General features: G+C 44.7%; 1 protein-coding gene across 3 annotated transcripts in view; it reads right to left on the reverse strand.

Annotated features, from left to right (window-relative positions):
- LOC143989333 (leucine-rich repeat and fibronectin type-III domain-containing protein 2-like) overlaps window positions 1-21,058 on the reverse strand; it is a 737,371-nt gene that overhangs the window by 487,799 nt on the left and 228,514 nt on the right. For all 3 annotated transcript variants that reach the window (XM_077489421.1, XM_077489420.1, XM_077489422.1), the window contains exon 3: window positions 10,418-10,507. The gene's annotated coding sequence lies outside the window, so the exon portion shown is untranslated. The remainder of the gene's footprint in view (window positions 1-10,417; window positions 10,508-21,058) is intronic.

Raw genomic sequence — 21,058 nt, forward strand, 5'->3', positions numbered from 1 at the left:
CTGTGGAGCTGATGCTGAACCACACTATTGAGCTATCCAGGTGCTGAACCACACCATGGAACTATCCAGCCTCTGAATTAGACTATGGAGCTGATGCTGAACCAGACTATGGAGCTAAACTGGACTGTGAAGTTATCCAGAAGCTGAGTCAGACTCTGGAGCTGTCCGGGTGCCAAACCAGACTTTAGAGCAATCCAGGTGCAGATTCAGATAAAAGTTATCCAGCCGCTAAAGCAGATTAAAGTCATCCAGATGTTGAACCATACCTTGGAGACATTACTATCGGAGATATACATGATAGCTTTAAACTTTGCATGTACATGTTTTCAGTGCTTATTTCTCAGAGAATAGTTGCTCCTTCCTTCCCCAAATTAGCATTGCCTCCATACCTACCAACATCAAAGCAATGACCCATGTCTCTACCCCCTAATCCCCTTTGAGCACCAAACCTTCTCTCCACCCCTTTACGCACCACCAAGCATCAAACCTTGTCTTTGTCCCTTACACACCTCTCAGTACGGCCCCTTTTAGAGAATACAGAACCAAGTATAATTTTATGGCGCTAAGTGATTTGTAGTAATTTATTAATGAACAGGAAAGTTGGTAAAATGGTTCTCCTGCAGCCAGCAGCCATATATCCTCCCAGCAACAATAGACCAACCCAGAAGCAACAAATCCTCCCCAGCAACAACAGACCCCCACACCAATAACAGATCCATCACCAGTAGACTATGGAGCTATCCAGGTGCTGATCCACACTATGGAGCTATCCAGGTGCTGAACCACACTATGGAGCTATCCAGGCTGCTGAACCACACTATGGAGCTATCCAGGTGCTGATCCACACTATGGAGCTATCCAGGTGCTGAACCACACTATGGAGCTATCCAGGCTACTGAACCACACTATGGAGCTATCCAGGTGCTGAAGTAGACTATGGAGCTGATGCTGAACCAGGCTATGGAGCTATCCAGGTGCTGAACCACACCATGGAACTATCCAGCCTCTGAATTAGACTATGGAGCTGATGCTGAACCAGACTATGGAGCTATCCATGCGCTAAACCAGACTGTGAAGTTATCCAGAAGTGAGTCAGACTCTGGAGCTGTCGAGGTGCCAGACTTTAGATCAATCCAGGTGCAGATTAAAGTTATCCAGCTGCTAAAGCAGATTAAAGTCATCCAGATATTGAACCATACCTTGGAGCCATTACTATCGGAGATATACATGATAGCTTTAAACTTTGCATATACATGTTTTCAGTGCTTATTTCTCAGAGAATAGGTGCTCCTTCCTTCCCCAAATGAGCATTGCCTCCATACCTACCAACATCAAAGCAATAACCTATGTCTCCGCCCCCTACTCACCTTTGAGCACCAACCCTTGTCTCCACCCCCTACGCACCACCAAGCACCAAACCTTGTCTTTGTCCCTTACCCACCTCTCAGTACGGCCCCTTTTAGAGAATACAGAACCAAGTATAATTTTATGGCGGTAAGTGATTTGTAGTAATTTATTAATGAACAGCAAAGTTGGTAACATGGTTCTCCTGCAGCCAGCAGCCATATATCCTCCCAGCAACAATAGACCAACCCAGCAGCAACAAATCCCCCCCCCCCACACACACAACAACAGACCCCCACACCAGCAATAGATCCACCAACATAACAAGAGATCCACCCAGCAACAATAGATCCCGTAACAGCAACAATAGAGTCCCAACAGACCACCCCCAGCAGCCAGCATCTATAAATCCTCCAGCATCCAGCAAAAAAAGACCCCTCAACCACAACAGTAGATCCTCCCCAACAACAATAGACCCTCCAGCAGCCAGCAACAATAGACACATTCTCCCACAACAGAAGATTGTCCCCAGCAACACTAGACCCCTCAACCACAACAGTGGATCCTCCCCAGTAATCATGGACTCACAAGCAGCCAGCAACAATAGACACTTTCCCCCACAACATTAGATTCTCCTCAGAGACACTGGGGAGCTATCCAGGTGCTGAACCACACCATGGAGCTATCCAGGTGCTGAAACACACTATGGAGCTATCCAGGTGCTGAACCACACCATGGAGCTATCCAGGTGCTGAAGTAGACTATGGAGCTGATGCTAAACCAGACTATGGATCTATCCATGTGCTGAACCACACCATGGAACTATTCAGCTTCTGAATTAAACTATGGAACTGATGCTGAACCAGATTATGGAGCTATGGACCCACAAGCAGCCAGCAACAATAGACACTTCCCCCACAACATTAGATTGTCCCCAGTAACAACAGACCCTTCACTCAGAACAGTCAATCCTCCCCAGCAACAATGGACCCCCCAGCAGCCAGCAACAATAGTTATTTTCTTCACAACAGTGGATCCTCCATAGAAAATATAGACCTTTCCTCCACAACAGTAGATTCTCCCCAGCAACAATAGACCCTTATTCCACAACAGTCAATCCTCCCCAGCAACAATAGACCCTCCAGCAGCCAGTAACAATATATCCTCCCCCCACAACAGTAGAGCCTCCCCAGCAACAATAAAAAAGGCTTCACTTGCCAGTACATACTTCATTTTCACTTGGAAAAATGTTGGGAGTATATTTTGGGTGTCTATTCCTTACTGTAGTAGCTAAGATTCATTTTAGAAAAAAAATTCTCAATATTAAGATAGGAGTTGTCTACCTGTAAAAATTCTTAGCCCTTGTACACACGGTCGGACATTCTGACGGAAAATGTCTGATCGGACTGTGTTGTCGGATAATCCGACCGTGTGCGGGCTCCATCGGACTGTTTCCATCGGAATATCCGACTGACAACGTTTTAGAACTGGGCTATAAAACTTTCCGACAACATGATCCGATCGGACTTTGTCCGATTTGTGTGTAGAGAATTCCGATCGGACAAAGTGCCACACATGCTCAGATCAAATTCCTACATCAAAGCTATTGGCTACTAGCCTGAACGTAGTCCCGTCGTAACTAAAAAAACGTCATCACGTTAAGTACGATCGGATTTTCTGACCGTGTGTATGAAACACAAGTTTCGGACAAAATCCGTCGGACAAAATCTGACGGATTTTGTTGTCGGAATGTCCGACCGTGTGTACAAGGGCTTAGACCGTAAACAACCCCCCCCCCCCCCCCCCGGTGTGGGAATTGGATGCATCGTAAGCATTTATTATATTCTTTTATTGTTCGGTGTAGATGGCGCGTTTCCGTTTGATTAGAGGTGGTGGTCATGATGTGTGAAGTTTAAGCACGTGGATTCCTGGTTCCTTTGTATTATCCGGATGTGTGCATTATCTCTTGGGAGAAGCCAGTATTGCTTTTCTGAGGATCAACAAGAAAAATAACTTTTTTTTTATTAGTCACAAAGAAGAAAATACTTTGCAAAGAGGCATCCACCCGGGAAAACAGCAATGAAGATCAGTGCCTGCCCTGATTTTTTTCATTTCCTTTTACTTTTCTATCTTATTTTTCTGTTGAGCGTCGAGCACAGGATGCCATTAGAGGGATTCGGGCCCTACTCCGATTTATCCTTATTTTCTTATTATTTCTATTTTTGTTATCAAAAAACAGATGGTAAGAAAGACAGGGAAGGCTTTGAGTCTAGACTCTCAAAGTATAAGAAATGGAATGCATTGATCATAACAGAGAACCTCAGTATTTTATGATTGTGTCACAACATCAGACTTTACTAAGTGTAGCTATGAACTTTTGCACTAAGAAAACCTGATGGGGGATCATTTCTGTTACTAATTCTAAGGAACTGTGGCTAGGCCATGATGGATCACAACATTGAAGAGTGAAAACCACACTTTATTAATTCAAACTGTTGAGCTTATCCAATATAGGTCTGCAAATGCAGTCTCCTACCTTGAGGCTCTTCACACTGATTGGCTTTATTTATAGATGACCTCTATGAATAAGCCCAACTGGGGTGAAACACTGCAGGGGGGGGCATGGCCTAGGGTGAGGATGTCATTTGCAGCCAGCTACACACTGAAACAACCAGTGCGGTTTTTGCTCTTCAATTTCGTGTTGCACGCAGAGTTGGATAGACACATACAGACCAGCACCCCATGTAGTTAAGCACCTTAAAAGGTCAGTGACATCACTGAGAATGCAGCCTATCCATTACTAGAGGCCGGTGACATCACTGAGAGTGCAGCCTATCCATTACTAGAGACCGGTGACATCACTGAGAGTGCAGCCTATCCATTACTAGAGACCGGTGACATCACTGAGAATACAGCCTATCCGTTCACTAGAGAGCAGTGACATCACTGAGAATGCAGCCTATCCATTACTAGAGACTGGTGACATCACTGAGAATAAAGCCTATCCATTCACTACAGACCAGTGACATCACTGAGAATGCATCCTATCCACTCACTAGAGAGCGGTGACATCACTGAGAATGCATCCTATCCACTCACTAGAGAGCGGTGACATCAGTGAGAATGCAGCCTATCCAATCACTAGACATGTGCAAAAGGAAAAAATTAGTTTAGTTTAGTTTCATTTTCATTCGTTAATTAATTCATTTCGTTTAGTTATATTAGTTAAATTCGTTTAATTCGTTTTCGGATTTCGTTTAGTTTTCTACTGAATTCAAAAAATCGGTCGCATTCGAAAATATTTCAACCAAATTCGAAAATATTTCTACCAGATTCAAAATGATTTCAACATGATTTGAAATTATTTCAACTGCATTGGAAACTATTTCAACCGGATTCGAAAATATTTTGTGACCCGACTTTAGGGCCATGTATCTCGAGGTCACTTGGTGATAGAAAACCCCACATTTTGAGATGTTGTAGTGCTAGTTCTATTGTGTTTGTATACTAAATTTGGTGTTTCTAGCTATAAGTGACCCCGAGATACGTGGCCCCAAAGTCGGGTCACAAAATGTCATTCTCTGCTGCAGAAAAGTGCTTGACATTTGGAGACCGACTTTGGGGCCCCGTAACTCGGGGTCACTTAGAGATAGAAACCCCAAATTTAGTATGCAAACACAATAGAACTAGCACTACAACATCTCCAAATTTGTGGTTTCTAGTGAGTTCCTCTCCCTGCTCTCTCCTCCTATCGGCGTTCCCATTGTTAGCCTTCCTATACAAGGTTTGATACCACCCCACATTTAGGTATGTACACCACTTCCTCTATAATAAAGACATTTAATGATGTATTAATGAATATAACAAAGCCTTATTCCTTTGTTCCTCTTCCTGGCGTTCAGCTCTCGGTGACGATGTTCTTGCCGTCCCTCTGCCCACCTGCCATGATAATGCCGGAGCCTCCCCATCTCTCGGAAATTAATTACCGCGTATCATTTACTCCACGGAACGAAGAGGGCCGACCTCCCCTGCCACAAGGCCAGCTCTGTGCCGCCGAGGCGCACAATTAATGCCCGCTGACATTTTTATAGGATTCACGCTCGTTTATACCAGACAAGCTCTTAAGTGTAATTCTGTAAACAGGTGTCACAAATTAGAGAATAACTTGTCTAATCTGCATAAATGTGTCATTGCGGGAAAAAAACATATTTCCAAGGCCCCAACCTTTGTAGTAGAAACGCGCGCCTAATCACATCCCGCTAATTGGTGAGGAGTCCAGAGATTGGAGGCGACGGACGCATTGATTGCTTTAAGTTTTGCTGAAAACAAATACAAATATAGAAACAGAAGATAGATTTCACCCGAGCTTCTCACTACAAATATTGCAATGAAAGTCAATAAAATAAAACAATGAAATCACCGAAATGGAAGAGCTCGTTGCCATTCCCCATGACAACATCTCCAATCACATCGCCCATCGGGCTCATTGGTCTAACTTTATACTAATGGATATATACAATGTCAAAAAAATGTGGTCTTTTTAGTTTCATTTGTTTTTTTTGTTTTTTGGGTCATTCATGATTGAAATGAGTAAATTGGAAAATTGAAAAATCTGGAATTTCGACAATGTGAAAATACGTAAATTCGTGAATACGTGAATTTGAAAACTCAAAAATGTGTAAATTGGAAATTCAAAATTCAAAAATCCTGCCTTTTGGTGTCAGAGGTCGTAGAGGGGAATTTAGCCCCCTGTCCGGGAATGCTTTCAGGTTATGTTTAAGCCTAAGTCTGGGATGGTCTCTATATCTCCCACCCAGGTGTTATTAGGATGTATATGTTTTGGAACTATGTCTGTTATATCACCGTTGTCCATGCGCCTTTTTTTTTTTTTCTTCTTGCATTCAATAAAGGAATTACAAAAAAATTCAAAAATCCGGAAATTGAAAAAAAAATTGTAAATTCGAAAATTTGTAAATTGGAAATTTGAAAATTTGAAAATCCGAAGATTGGTAAACTCATAAATTCTAAAAATTCTAAATTTGAAAATCCAGAACTTTGAAAATTTGAAAATCGGTAATTTCTTAAATCCGTAAATTCAAAATTAGAAGATTCCAAGAACCGGAAATTTGAACAATTATAAATTTTAAATTCGTAAATTTGTAAATTTTAAAATCCTAAAATCTGGAAATTCGGAAATTCAAAAATAAGAAAATAAGAAAGAAAATCTGAAAATTCAAAAGAATGAAATTCCGAAAATTCTAAATAATAACCAATATTAATGAACTATTAAATTATAGGTTTTGGAATTTCCTTTCAAGTTTGGCTGTTAGTGAAAGAATAGGAATTTATCTGAAGTTACGAATTATCCAAAATAACAAATGCCGCATCTAAACAAATGAAACATGATGAATTAATAATAATGATAATAATAATATTATAATAAAAGTTTTTATAATTATTATTATTTATTATAATTAATTTGTTACACTCTAATCTTTAGATGCAGCAATTGTTATTATGGCTAATTCGTAACTATAGATAAATTTGTATTCATTCACTAACAGCCAAATTTGAAAGGAAATTCCAATACCTATAATTTAATAGTTAGTAACAGTTAAGTTATTATTTCAGATTTTTGAATTTTCAGGTTTTTTGAATTTTTGGATTTTCATACTTATTTTCACATTTTCAGATTTTACGAATTTAGAATTTATGAATTTTTTGAATTTCCAGGTTTTTCAAAATTTGAATTTACGGATTTTAAAATTTTCGAATAATTCAAACTTCGGAACATTCAGAAAAATTTGTTAAGCAGGCTTTCGTTAATTCGGATATTTCTGAATTAACCAATTGAGTTGAAATTCATTAAAAAAACTATTTTGTAACAAAACGAATTGCACATGTCTAAAAACGACCTGCCAATTCACCCAAACCATGTTGCCACATACCAACCAAACTGTTTCTATACCCCAATCGTCTGACAACCTCATACTATCTTATTCTATGTAAAGTTTCTGGGATAACCGATGTTGGCCCTGGCCGAAGATCAGGGTCAGGTTGGAGGCACACGACCCCCCCATCTCTGCCTTTCTCCTCTTACCCCCTCTTTTTCTTTTTCTTCATCTCTATACCCCTTACTCTAAGCTATACCCCTCCTCCCCCTTCCACCTCTTATCACCCCCTCCCCCCCCGATCCTGCCATACCCACCTATACACAACTAATGGAACTATAGAGCAAATAGTACAACTCTATATAAAGAAAAACATCTAGTGAACATGCACAAAATTATTCCAAGAACCTAACCAGGTTCATAGAAGTGCAATTCCATGGAAAGGAGACGGGAGACCAACCAAGATTTGGTGAGGATGCTGGGACATCATAATGGGCGGGGACATCATCCGGTGATGTCCCTATATAAGTCGCCGCTGCGCCGCGTGTCCTGTCATAGTCACCGGAGAGAGCAACGAGGCAACATCTCCAGAAGAGAAGAACAGAAGATGGCGATGGCGACAGCGGCGACAGAAGACCGGGCCACCGCTTGTAAAAGAGCTAGAAGAAGGCGCCGTGGCCCGGCAAGAAGAACCAAAGAGGGGGACAAGACCCCCGAAGTCGGAAGAAGAGGGCGGCGGTGGTGGCGAAGAAGAATGCTGGGCTCCTCCGCTAGTAAAAGAGCTAGCAGAAGATAGCGGAGGAGTCTGGCGAAAAGACCCCCGAAGATGGAAGAAGACCTCCGGAGCTGTGCAATAAACTATCTTAACCCTTGTGTGTTGTTTTTTTTTAACTTTTTTTCACAGGTGAATGGGTAGGGGTACATTGTACCCCATACTCATTCACATAGGGTGGGGGGCCGGTATCCGAGGGCCCCTTTATTAAAGGGGGCTCATGAATTCCGATAAGCCCCCCGCCCGCAGACCCCGACGACCAACGGCCAGGGTTGTTGGGAAGAGGCCCTTGTCCTCATCAACATGGGGACAAGGTGCTTTGGGGTGGGGGGGCACCCCCCATGTTGAGGACACGCGGCCTGGTATGGCTCAGGAGGGGGGGCACTCGCTCGTCCCCACCCCCTTTCCTGGCCGGCTGGGTAGCGTGCTCGGATAAGGGTCTGATATGGATTTTTCGGCGTAGGGGTTCCCCTTTAAGTCCATACCAGGTGACGGGGCCTGCTACCTGGAAACGCGCTCAAAATAAGCGGACTTTCCTCCGCGTGTGTGGGCGGGTCCGTTCATTTCAAAAGTACGGCGGATAGTCCGCTGCAAAAGTGCCGTGTGTGGGCAAGTAGCTCGTTCGGAAAGTCCGGCAGAAAGTCCGCCAGACTAAGTCCGCCGGATAGTCTGCTACGTGTGTACGCGGCATAATCCTACCTTATCTTTATCACTTTCACGGCTTGAGGGACTTTTTCATCCTGATTGAACATTTCCATGGAACTGCACTTCTATGAACTTGGTTAGATGTTTGGAATCATTTTGTGCAACACATGTTTTTCTTTATTTGCTGCACTATTTGCTTTATATTACATATGTCACGTGATGTATAGACATTGTGCACAGCTGCTGTTTTGATTGGTTATTTGTTATATCACTTGCTCAGATATATATTTTTTTGTTTTATACGTAGCTATTGGAACTAACCAAGCTGGCCAGCAGGATTGCCAGCTTTGATATTACTCCTAACCAGTCAGTGTATTTAGGTTTTGTGCTGTCCTAGGCATGACTAAACTCCTACACCCCCTAATTTAAATATGGGTCACCCATTCCTGTCAGGGCCAACCCCCTTCCTGTTTAAGACCCACCCTGAAATTTTCCAGTGGGGACACTAGATATATAGTTACATAGTAGGTGAGGTTGAAAAAAAACACAAGTCCATCAAGTCCAACCTATGATACAAGTCCATCAAGTCCAACCTATATAGTTCTGAGGGCCTTTGGGGTGGTAATGGATCCCCTTAATTTGCAGAGATATCCGATTCCTCTCACTTCCTGTGTGGCTATGGGGCAAGAAACAAAGGAAAATCTCTGCAATGGGACAGGGATGGCAAAAAAATGAACTGACAGGTGCTATAACCCACCCTTACTGTACTCAAAATGAAAAAAAACAAAGTGTTGCCTATAGTTCTACTTTCAGCCTGGGTGCCTACAGCCTGCCTGGCTCCCTTCACGTGTCTCTACTGCAGCTCTATCGGCACGGATTCTCCTTACACAGTGGAGAGCTCCTCCCCCTTCAATCTACTTGCCCACGCCCGTCAGCTGACTTTCTCCTTCAGACGGTTTCGGACCCCCGACATGGCATCTGTCTCTCTGTAGCTGAGAACTTAGGTGAGAGGTTCGCTGTGATGATAGGACAGTCAAGACTAGAAGCGGCAGTTTCCCCTCCCACATTTGTGGAACATTTGCCGCCCGCACAACAATTCATTGGTTGGGATCCGTCACCTGGACCCCACGGGACGCCCAGGCCCCCTACATAGGTATGTGCTGCCCCCCCCCCCCATGGCAGCCCTGCCCAAAAACCTTACCCCTTCATCACCTTATAGAAACATTTCTAACCAATCCCTCTTGTCTCAAAGAAACCAGCTCAATTCACGCCATAGTCAACGCCAACGTCAACTGGACTTCTATAAAGATCCTCCTTGGCCTCTGAGATACAAAGTCGATGCTCATCTTATATCTTATGCAACTTTCTAGTGTGTTCAACTCATCACAGTTCTGTTCTATAATATCTATACATTTGGTTACCAATATTCACCATTGTTACAAATATGATTATAGAATTCATGTACATCTTGAGGCCATCGGGCCCATGCGACTTTTGTTTGTCCGTTCAACTCTCTTTCTGAATATTCTTAATAAAATATTATGGAGGAGAAATAATATAAATAAGCCCAAGTGATGCCTTTTGATCCACATGTGCATCTCGTTTTTCCCTGATGATGCTTGCGCAGCTTGCCACCAGCTCCTCAGCTAGTGTGAGAGAGTATAATGGAAATAGCAACAATGTAGCAAAAAAAAAAGTCAAGAATTTTACAAGGAATTGGCAGAAACATAACGATAGAGAGAAACAGAGAAATGCAACCACTCACCCTATCTTTAATGAGGGGCGTTTTCCAGGATTGCAGAGACCATGGTCCGCGTTTTAATTGTTCACGTTGTTACTTGGTTAAAAAGATCCCCTACAATAAAATATTGGGAGTGTAAGTAATACAGAAATAAACAAATAAAAAAAGAAGTACTTTAGAATTATTGTATCTAGAGATTAGTAATATCACTAGGAACATTGCTTGTCCTAGAATTGCAGAATGCAGCCTATACATTCACTAGATAGTGGTGACATCACTGAGAATACAGCCTATGCTATCACTAGAGAGCGATGACATCACTGAGAATCCAGCCTATCCAATCACTAGAGAGCCATGACATCACTGAGAATACAGCCTATCCAATCACTAGCGAGCTGTGACATCACTGAGAATGCTGCCTATCCATTCCCCAGAGAGCTGTGACATCACTGAGAATGGAGCCTATCCATTCACTAGAGAGCAGTGACATCACTGAGAATGCAGCCTACCCATTCACTAGAGAGCAGTGACATCACTGAGAATGTAGCCTATCCATTCACTAGAGAGCGGTGACATCACTGAGAATGCAGCCTATCCATTCACTAGAGAGTGGTGACATCACTGAGAATGCAGCCTATACTCTCACTAGAGAGCGGTGACTTCACTGAGAATGGAGCCTATCCAATCACTAGAGAGCCATGACATCACTGAGAATACAGCCTATCCAATCACTAGCGAGCTGTGACATCACTGAGAATGCTGCCTATCCATTCCCCAAAGAGCTGTGACATCACTGAGAATGGAGCCTATCCATTCACTAGAGAGCCGTGACATCACTGAGAATGCAGCCTATCCATTCACTAGAGAGCCATTACATCACTGAGAATGCAGCCTATCCATTCACTAGAGAGCCGTGACATCACTGAAAATGCAGCCTATCCATTCACATCTTGGCTCTAAGGCTATGATGGTGTTTTATATGTTGTAAGATAATAATAATAATAATAATAATAATAATAATAATATAAGATAATTAGCCCGTTGTTGGCAGCCATTCTTCTTCCCCTGCCCACGCAGATGTTGTTAGAATCACTGAGTCTCAATTAGTCAGATAATATCCGAGATCACCGAGAGCAGATTATCTAGGTATAGCTTGTCCGGCTCACGCAGTGACAGGTTATTAATGTTTAAGGGTCCGTGTCCTACAATGAACCGCGGCATGTACCCTATGTCAAATTATTAATGGCACTGTTATGGCAACCATGCCCTGCAACAAATCCGTGGCACTAAGTCATATTCTTAATAGCCTTGTATCGGAAAAGGAGACTTGTCATGGTGACATTGGAGACAGTGCAGGAACACGTTTCTTGTGACCTTTAGCAAATCATTTAATCTCCTAGTGCCTTTAGTCAGGATTTTTTCCCTCCATGATTGGAGAGACACGTGCTCCAAGCTGATTGTTAAGTGCAATAAAAGCATCGTCCGCTACAAAATGTCACTTAAAGGGAAACATACAATTCAATGTCTAGGTGGTTAAACACAATCCACAGTATTTATGAATCTATTGTCACCAGATTCTGCCGGCTTCTCACTGCTTTCTTTTTTCAATAGGATGGGAATAGAGTAATGTGATCAATAAACCATTGTGTCGCGTTTCTGCTTCTCTTCATTAAAAATTACGGATTACAGACCTTGGGCCGGCAGGGGCATCAAATACTTGAAGGATATTTGCGATGGTTCTGGGTTGTCCACATTTAGACAGATTGAAAAAACAAATTCCAACTTCCGAATTCTTCCTTCTTCAGGTTCATGCAGCTCCGTCACGCCTCTGACTCACAATTTAAGTCGGTCCAGCTCCGGATGGAGCATGACGATCTGATATGAGATTAGTTGGAGACGTGATCGGCTTTCCTGAAGAGATGAGTTTTCAGGGATCACCTGAAGATAGCAAGAGTAGGGGGATAGCCGGACAAGTGGAGGTAGCGAGTTCCAGAGGCTGGAAGAGGCTCTGGAGAAATCCTGGAGACGATCGTGAGAGGAGGAGACGAGAGAGCTTGAGAGTAGGAGGTCTTGAGAAGAGCGGAGAGGACGATTTGGGTGATATTTGGAGACAAGATTGGTGATGTAGACAAGATTGGTTACTAGCCATAAGCATACACCCAATCTCATCAGCTGCTTGCTGGAGATGCTGTGGTACCCCTGGAGGCTTCCTACATATACTCTGGGATTGCCCACAGCTTCAAGATTATTGGAGGGAGGTAACTCAATTTATCCATAGGATAACTACCATACCTATTCCTTCTAACAATCGGTGTCTGTCTCCTCGGCTTTGTGGAACAATTGGCGTTAGCTAAAGCAACCCGCACTATAATAAGTATCCTACTATTTTACGTATGGAAAGCCATAGAACTAAGATGGAAGTCAGCCAATCCCCCTACCCTGTCATCATGGAAAAAAAGAATCAATACAATAATACCCCTCTATCAACAAGCAACAGTTTTTACAGAGGATGCCCCAAAAAATACGAAAAAGTCTGGCAGTTGTGGATTGACTCAGAGTCTACGACGGACAATCAGCTCATGGGGAATTGCCCTGGTTAGATACCCTCAGTAATTACCGGTGAGTGCTGAGGTCCTCTTGGTGCTAGAAACCCCAAATTTGGAGATGTTGTAGTGCTAGGTCTACTGTGTTTGCATACCTAATTTGGGGTTTCTAGCTATAAGTGGCCCCGAGATACGTGGCCCCAAATTCGGGTCATTTTTTTAATTTGATTAGAATTTCGTCCGAATTCGGTTGAATTCGTTAGCATTGTAATTCGGTAATTAATGCATCCGAATGTCCGAATAATGGAAATTCGTCCGAATTTCGATTCGGAATGAAACTAAATGCACATGTCTACTTGCAAGTTCTCAGTCTCTGACCACCCCCCGTAGCATGTCTCTATTCTCTAACTCGGTATCGTACCTCTAATATTTTACTAAATCTTGGCCCATGTGCCCAATCTCTGACCATCTCCTCCTATAGCATGTCTCCAGTCTATGACCATTTTCTGTAACACGTGTCCAGTCTGTAACTATTTTCTATAGACTGTCCCTCGTCTCTAATTTTTTCAGCATACGGTATCTACAGACTCATATCCCGTAGCGTGTCCATGGTGTTGGATCATCTCCTGTAGCATGCCCACAGTCCCTGTCATTTTAGTATTGCAGAATGCAGATGCCGAAGATAATGTCCAGCCCCGGGGCAACATCTAAGGGCTGCACCTGAGGCCCCCTTTATCTAATAAGTTGACCATCACTGACCTAAAGGAATGGACCCATATATCTCCCGGAGACAAGAATAAATGTATCTCTGAAAACGCTTCCATTATTTCTTCATGAACTAGTAACACAAGTTCAGGAACTTCCCGTTACACAATAACAATCACGACATTCTCTCTATTTCTCCGCACTGCAAAGGCAATAAAGGCGGACGGGCCATCAGTTATGTTATTCGGTGTCAGGGCATCCGGTACCATGATTCTCCCGGCTGATTGATGAAAGCGCAACTTTGTCTTTCCTAAATTAGAGCTCAGTCCTTTCTGCTCTTCCCTCCTTAGATTTATTCCTTTAATTATTTTCTACTTCTGCAAAAACGTCCAACAAGCCCCCGAATGACAGAGACGTTGTGTGCGAGGATAGAATTCCCGTTATACTGTATGTACTGTGTGCTTCATCGATTAACCTTTTCGCCGCAAGAGCCATTTTTTTTTTGCCCACATTTTATAAATTAAAAAAAAAAAAACATTTTAGGCCAGAAGATTACACAAACTCCCCCCCCCCCCCCAAACATGATATATTTTATATACCCCAGCAGAAGTCTATGAAGACGAAACGCGTATGGTTGTTACGCTAACTCATAACACTCAGCCACTCATTTAAAACTGCGCTTTTTATTTCGTTCAATTGAACTTTTTTTTTTTTTATAATTTGCTCCTATGGACGTTGGAAGATATATTTTGTAAGTAAATAGTAGCCATCCATTGGATTTACACTATGTAGAGGCTCTCTTTTTTTCTCTTTTTTTTAAATTTTTGATACCTTCACATATTGAGAGGACCCTGGATGATGATCAACGGTACCTACTACCCTGTTTCCCCAAAAATAAGACCTAACGTGATTGTCGGTGATGGCTGCAATATAAGCCCTACCCCCCCAAATAAGCCCTACCCTGTTTCCTGAAAAATAAGCCCTACAAGGACTTTAAAACCCCTTCCCGCCGAGCGTACGCAGATGTGCGTACTCAGCTTCTGGGGGTTATACCGGGATGACGCCCGCACCTGCAGGCATCATCCCGGTACCGTTTTTCAGAGAGGGCGATTGGCTTTCCAGACATAACAACCGATGCGGCTAAAAGCTGTTATGCCGGAGGAGTGGGAGGGGACATCCCCCCCCCTCCCGCCACCTCCCGCCGCTCTTACTGGTGCTCCCGCTCAATCGGGAGCACCGATGCACGATCCGATGCCTCCGGCTGCTGGGCAGGGACTGGAATGAAGCCGTAAGCAGCTTCATTCCAGTCTCCTAATAGTAAACATGGAAGCGACGTCATGCCAATGGCTCCAGATTTAAAAATATATACAGTATTCAGAGTCGCCGAAAATGGCAATCTGAATACTTTGAAGTGTAAAGGAGGGATGGAGGGGTCTTTTAGACCCCCCGATCCCTCCATAAAGAGTACATGTCACCACCTATTACTGTCACAAGGGATGTTTACATTCCTTGTGACCGCAATAAAAGTGATCAACATTTTATTTTTATTTTTTAAAAACTATTTATTAATTGTAAAATAAAATGAAAATTTTTTTTTTTATAAAGCGCCCGCCGTCCCCGCAAGCTCGCGAAGCAAAGAAAACGCATACGGAAGTTGCGCCCGCATATGTAAACGGTGTTCAAATCACACATGTGAGGTATCGCCACGATCGTCAGAGCGAGAGCAATAATTCTAGCACTAGACCTCCTCTGTAACTCTAAAGCCGCGTACACACGTGGCGGACTGTCTGTCCAACTTAGTCCGTCAGACAATCCGACGGACAGTCCGTCATACTTTCGAATGAACGGACTTGCCCACACATGGCACTTTTTGAGCGGACTAATACGGCGGACTAAGTCCGCCATACTATCCGCCCTACTTTTGAAATGAACGGACTCGCCCACACACGCGGAGGAAAGTCCGCTCATTTCAAACGCGTCTCCAGGTAGGCGGAGCCCGCGAAGGAGACGTCGCTGACCCCGCCGCCTGGTATGGACTTAAAGGGGAACCCCAACGCCGAAAAAAATCGCCGTGGGGGTCCCCCCAAGTCCACAACAGACCCTTGTCCGAGCACACTACCCGGCCGGCCAGGAAAGGGGGGCGAGCGAGCGCCCCCCTCCCGAGCCTCACCAGGCCGCGTGCCCTCAACATGGGGGGTGCCTTGGGGAAGGGGGCCCCGTGAGTCTGGCCACGGGACCCGCGGACTCGATCGCCGTGGGCATCCCCGCGATCGTCTCACGGAGCGGCCGAATGGAGGAAATGCCGAGTAAACAGCATTTCTCCATTCTGCCTAGCAACTAGTGACGCTGATCTCTGCTCCATGTGATTGGAGCAGAGATCAGTGTTCACTAAATGAAAGCCCGACCCCACCACAGTTAGTAACACACCCCTAGGAACACTTAACCCCTACACTGCCACCCACTGGTTAACCCCTTCACTGCCAGTGTCATTTACACAGGAATCACTGCATTTATATAGCAGTGATTACTGTATAAATGACAATGGTCCCAAAAATGTGTCAGACATGTCCGATGTGTCCGCCACAATGTCGCAGTCACAATAAAAATCGCTGATCGCCGCCATTACTAGTAAAAAAAAATAATAAAATATTATTAATAAAAATGCTATAAAACTATCCCTATTTTGTAAACGCTATAACTTTTGCGCAAACCAATCAATAATCGCTTATTGCGATTTTTTTTACCAAAAATATGTAGAATACGTATCGGCCTAAACTGAGGGAAAAAAAAATGTTTTTTTTTATATATTTTTGGGGGATATTTACTATAAAAAAAAGTAAAAAATAATGCGTTTTTTTTCAAAATTGTCGCTCTATTTTCTTTATAGCGCAAAAAATAAAAACCGCAGGGGTGATCAAATACCACCAAAAGAAAGCTCTATTTGTGGGAAAAAAAGGATGTCAATTTTGTTTGGAAGCCACGTCGCACGACCGCGCAATTGTCAGTTAAAGCGACGCAGTGCCGAATCGCAAAAAGTGGTCTGGTCTTTGACCAGCAAATTGGTCCGGTCTGAAAGTGGTTAAATGAAACACAGCAGCTAATACGGCAAACAAGACAATTGCAATAATAGCGATGAAGGCAAAAGTGAGTGCAGCGCCGAAAACTTCAAGCGAACAAAGACCATCGGATGCGTCTCACAATGATCGATACAACGTGGAACTCGAATTGAACGAGTACACTGTGATTTTGTATAGAATAAAAGGAAAACATTTTTTAAACATGTGGTGAATTAGAGCGGAGACTGCAAGCCAGACCTTCTCGTCCAACATCAGAGCCTGATCTCACAAATGTGCTTCTGGAAGAATGGTCAAACCTTCCCATAGGCACACTCCCAAACCTTGTGGACGGCCTTCCCAGAAGAGTTGAAGCTGTTATAGCTGCAAAGGGTGGGCCATCTCAATATTGATCCCTATGGACAAAGACTGGGATGTCATTAAAGTTCATGCGTGTAAAGGCAGGTGTCCCAATACTTTTGATAATATAGTGTACTTTTCATTTTGGCAAGCATAATACATGTTGGGGGGATCCCTCTTGCGCACTGTAGCAGCATGTAGGCAGGGGTAGTTCAGCCTCCCTGCACCGGTGGTGCTGTTATGGCAGCCGCTAAGCAGAGAGGATGGAAACATAGAGGAACTCCTGTTCTTCTGAGGCCACTGTAAGCGTCATCAGGAGAGCACTGGATGACCTTGGCAGCCTTGTTTCGCGCGGGCGGTGCTAACAAATACTGTCCCACTGCAGTTGGCACGCATTTGCGAAGTGGCTCGATCAGGCACAGGAACCCATTGGTGAGGGACAGAGTGTCTGGCATAGGGAAAGGTTTTGGTGGAGACAGTGTAGGGACTAGGAATGGCCTTGCGGTTCGCCCAGCGGTCGGTTTGCGGCAAATTTTGCGTGTTCGCGATTCGCCGGACTTCTGGCGCTGTTCGCGTGGCGCACATATGTGTTTACAGTGTGAAAGAACTTTGCCCCATGATGACACATCCATCATGGGGTCCAAGACAGCCAATGGAGACAATGGAGACATTTCAGCACATGGGCAATTGGACATTCCCCCTACCTTATAAATAGACCTGATCTGGCGGCCATTTTACATTCTGTCTTATGTCAGTGTAGGGAGAGGTTGCTGTGTGGAGCAGGGAGAGACTGTAGTGACACAAATCACTAGCTATTAGGTCCACAAAAGTCCTTTTAAGGACTGGTATAGGTGTACAGTATATAGGGATCTGGTGCACTGCTGCTGACTGCTGTGCTGGTGATTGCTGAGTGCACTGCTGACCGATTCTGCAGCTGTCTTTTGTCAGTGTAGGGAAGAACAGGATGCTGTGTGGAGCAGGGACAGTCAGTTTAATCACTAGCTATTACTATTAGGTCCACAAAGGTCCTTTTAAGGACTGGTATAGGTGTACTATTTGGTGTGCAGTATATAGTTGTGTAATACACGTATAAAATACTTGCACATATAGAAAGCATAGTATAGTGCATTTCCACTGTGCAGCATTGTGACTGCTGAGCGGTTCTGCAGCGATACTACAAAGAGTGACAAACGCAATTTAAAAAAAAAAGTATTATAACTGGTGTGATAGACCAGTGGCCCCCCAAAATGACAGATTGAAGCGGGGTGTTATATACCTTCTTCCACATACATACTGCACTTCTCTAGAGACTTTTGTCACAGGGTCATTTAAAAAATGACAGGCAGAGGAAGAGGCAGGCCCTTCCACAGGGGTGGTAGGGGTAGGGCAGGAGCAACAGACTTGAGCCAAAGTGGCAAATTGCAGAAGGTGCGTTCGATTACGTCAAAGGACGCACCAGACTTGGTTGAGTGGCTCACTCAGCCTTACTCTTCTGCACCCTCCTCATCCTCTCGATCTGCACCCTCTTCTTCACTCTCTGCTATGTGCACCCCCAAAGACACTACCACCAACACCAACACCACCACCATATACCCTCCGCTTGAGTCACAGGAATTATTTTTCGATCCATATCAAGACATTTCTGATGCGCAGCCACTCTTGGCATTGGATCAGGAAGAGGAGGTAGCAACAACTGCCACTTAGCAGTCTGACGACAGTACCCAGATCAGCCCAAGGAGGAGGATGGTCCCCGGTGTTGCTGCCTACTCCGAGATCTCTACTTATAGCGGTGGGGAAGGTGACGTCGATGATGACGTGTCTAGTGATGTCACGTGGGTGCCCACAAGAGAGGAAGAGGAGGGGAGTTCAGAGGGAGATATGGACCAGCAGATAGGGAGGAGAAGCAGGAAGAACTTAGATTGAACAGGAGGGACAAAGCAGACTGCAAATGTATCAGGAGCGAGTCATCGACCATGTACGGTCACATCTGGCGCTCCCAGGACACCGGCACATGGCTCCGCAGTGTGGGCTTTTTTTAATGTGTCCGCTGCTGACAATAGTGTTGCCATCTGCAATCTTTGCAGTCAACGCATAAGTCGCGGTAAGCCCAACACTCACCTAGGAACGACCGCCTAAAGAAGGCACATGAGCAGCCATCACCGAGCCGAGTGGGAGCAACGGAACACACAAAGCCACACTGCAGGCTCTCACCGTCCAGCCTCGTCTTCTACTTCTCCTTCTCCTCTCTCCTCACAATTGTCCTCCACTCCACCTTCCATCATGCCATCCTCAAGTTTTTCTGGAAAAAGGTAGGCTTCCGTGAGCCAAATGTTCGAGCGTAAAAAAATGATGACGTCAGATAACCCTCTTGCCCAACGGTTGACGGCTGACTTGTCAGAACTGATAGCCCACCAACTACTGCCATATAAACTGGTGGACTCGGAGGCCTTTTGAAAATTTGTGCCCATTGGAACACCACAATGGAAAGTCCCAGGAAGGAAGTATTTCTCACAGAAGGACATCCCAGAGCTATATGGCCATGTTCAGCGGCAAGTGAATGCATCTCTGGCACACAGTGTCGGTGCCAAGATACATCTGACCACAGACACGTGGTCTAGCAAACACGGGCAGGGAAGGTATATCACTTTTACTGCCCACTGGGTGAACCTTCTGATGGCCGTCAAGCATGTAACCATCTCTATCACGGTGCTGGTGTCAGTGCTCTCTATCTCGGTGCTAGTGGCAGTGCTCTCTATCACGGTGCTGGTGTCAGTGCTCTATATCACGGTGCTGGTGTCAGTGCTCTCTATCTCGGTGCTGGTGGCAGTGCTCTCTATCACGGTGCTGGTGTCAGTGCTCTCTATCACGGTGCTTGTGTCAGTGCTCAGTCTCTATCGCGGTGCTGGTGTCAGTGCTCTCTATCACGGTGCTGGTGTCACTGCTCAGTCTCTATCGCAGTGCTGGTTTCAGACAGTGACGGAGATAGCAGCGGAGAAGCCAATAAGCAGGCAGTGCCAGCACCATGGCTGAGGATCAGCACTGGACTGACACCTCCGGACCACCGCAGTGGAGCCCTGCATAGGTGGGGGTAAGGGCCTGGGCAGAGGGAGGGGCTCAAGCACAGGTTGGCACACTGGGACACTGGCACAGGACTGCGCTGCCCTGACTGTGGCACTGATCATCTCCTGCACCACCTTCATAGCCTGGCCTGACCTTGCCTCTCCTCCATGGCCTTCATGTGCTCCTGAATTATCAAAATTTCACAGATAAAAAAAGAATGCTTGGCGTTGTCAATCCCAGATTCACTTAATACTTTTGTTATGTCAGTGTCCATGTGGTGGGACTATGTGTAAGTAAGTATTTTGTGGCTGAAAATATGACCTGGAGGTCTTTAAGATTCGTCTGCCATTAAAGTCAATGGAGGAACTTTGCGGTTCGCAAACTTTTGGCTGCGTTCGCGGTTCGCGAAACTTCCCATCGGAAGTTCGTCCATCACTAGTAGGGACCTTACACCTGAGCTGCTTCCTTGGATCTCCTTTCTTAGGCCTCTCCAGTTTCTTTGTCGGCACGTCACCAACCATTCACCTCCTTCGTCCAATGCTACCCGGTGTCGCAAACCTGCTAGCATGTCTTCTACAGTTTCGAGACTGTGCACTATGAGTCTTTCTTCCAGGTACTCCCATACTGGGTTTGGCCCTGATATTCAGGCCTTGTTGCCACCTTGTTGGAGTTAATATATTGCTTGGCATTCCTTGGTCTCCGTACGCATTTACTCCACTTTGGTGGCCCCTCTCATAATTAGTTTCCTCTCCTCACAGGTTCCCTTTAAATTTCTGGAGTAGGACATACGGACAGATTCTTCAAGCTGTGAGAGAGCAAACCCCCTTTTCATATCCTTGTGTTTGGGTGTTCTGAACATTTCATCATCTGCCGCGTTCCTTCTGTACCTTCTCAAGAAATCAAGATCTAAATCAGCTCCCCATCTCCCCCAGGCTCTCCGTTCC

Source organism: Lithobates pipiens, unplaced genomic scaffold, assembly GCF_037356315.1.
Source record: "Lithobates pipiens isolate NorthernLeopardFrog02 unplaced genomic scaffold, aLitPip1_a1.2 Scaffold_18, whole genome shotgun sequence".
NCBI classification, from domain to species: domain Eukaryota; kingdom Metazoa; phylum Chordata; class Amphibia; order Anura; family Ranidae; genus Lithobates; species Lithobates pipiens.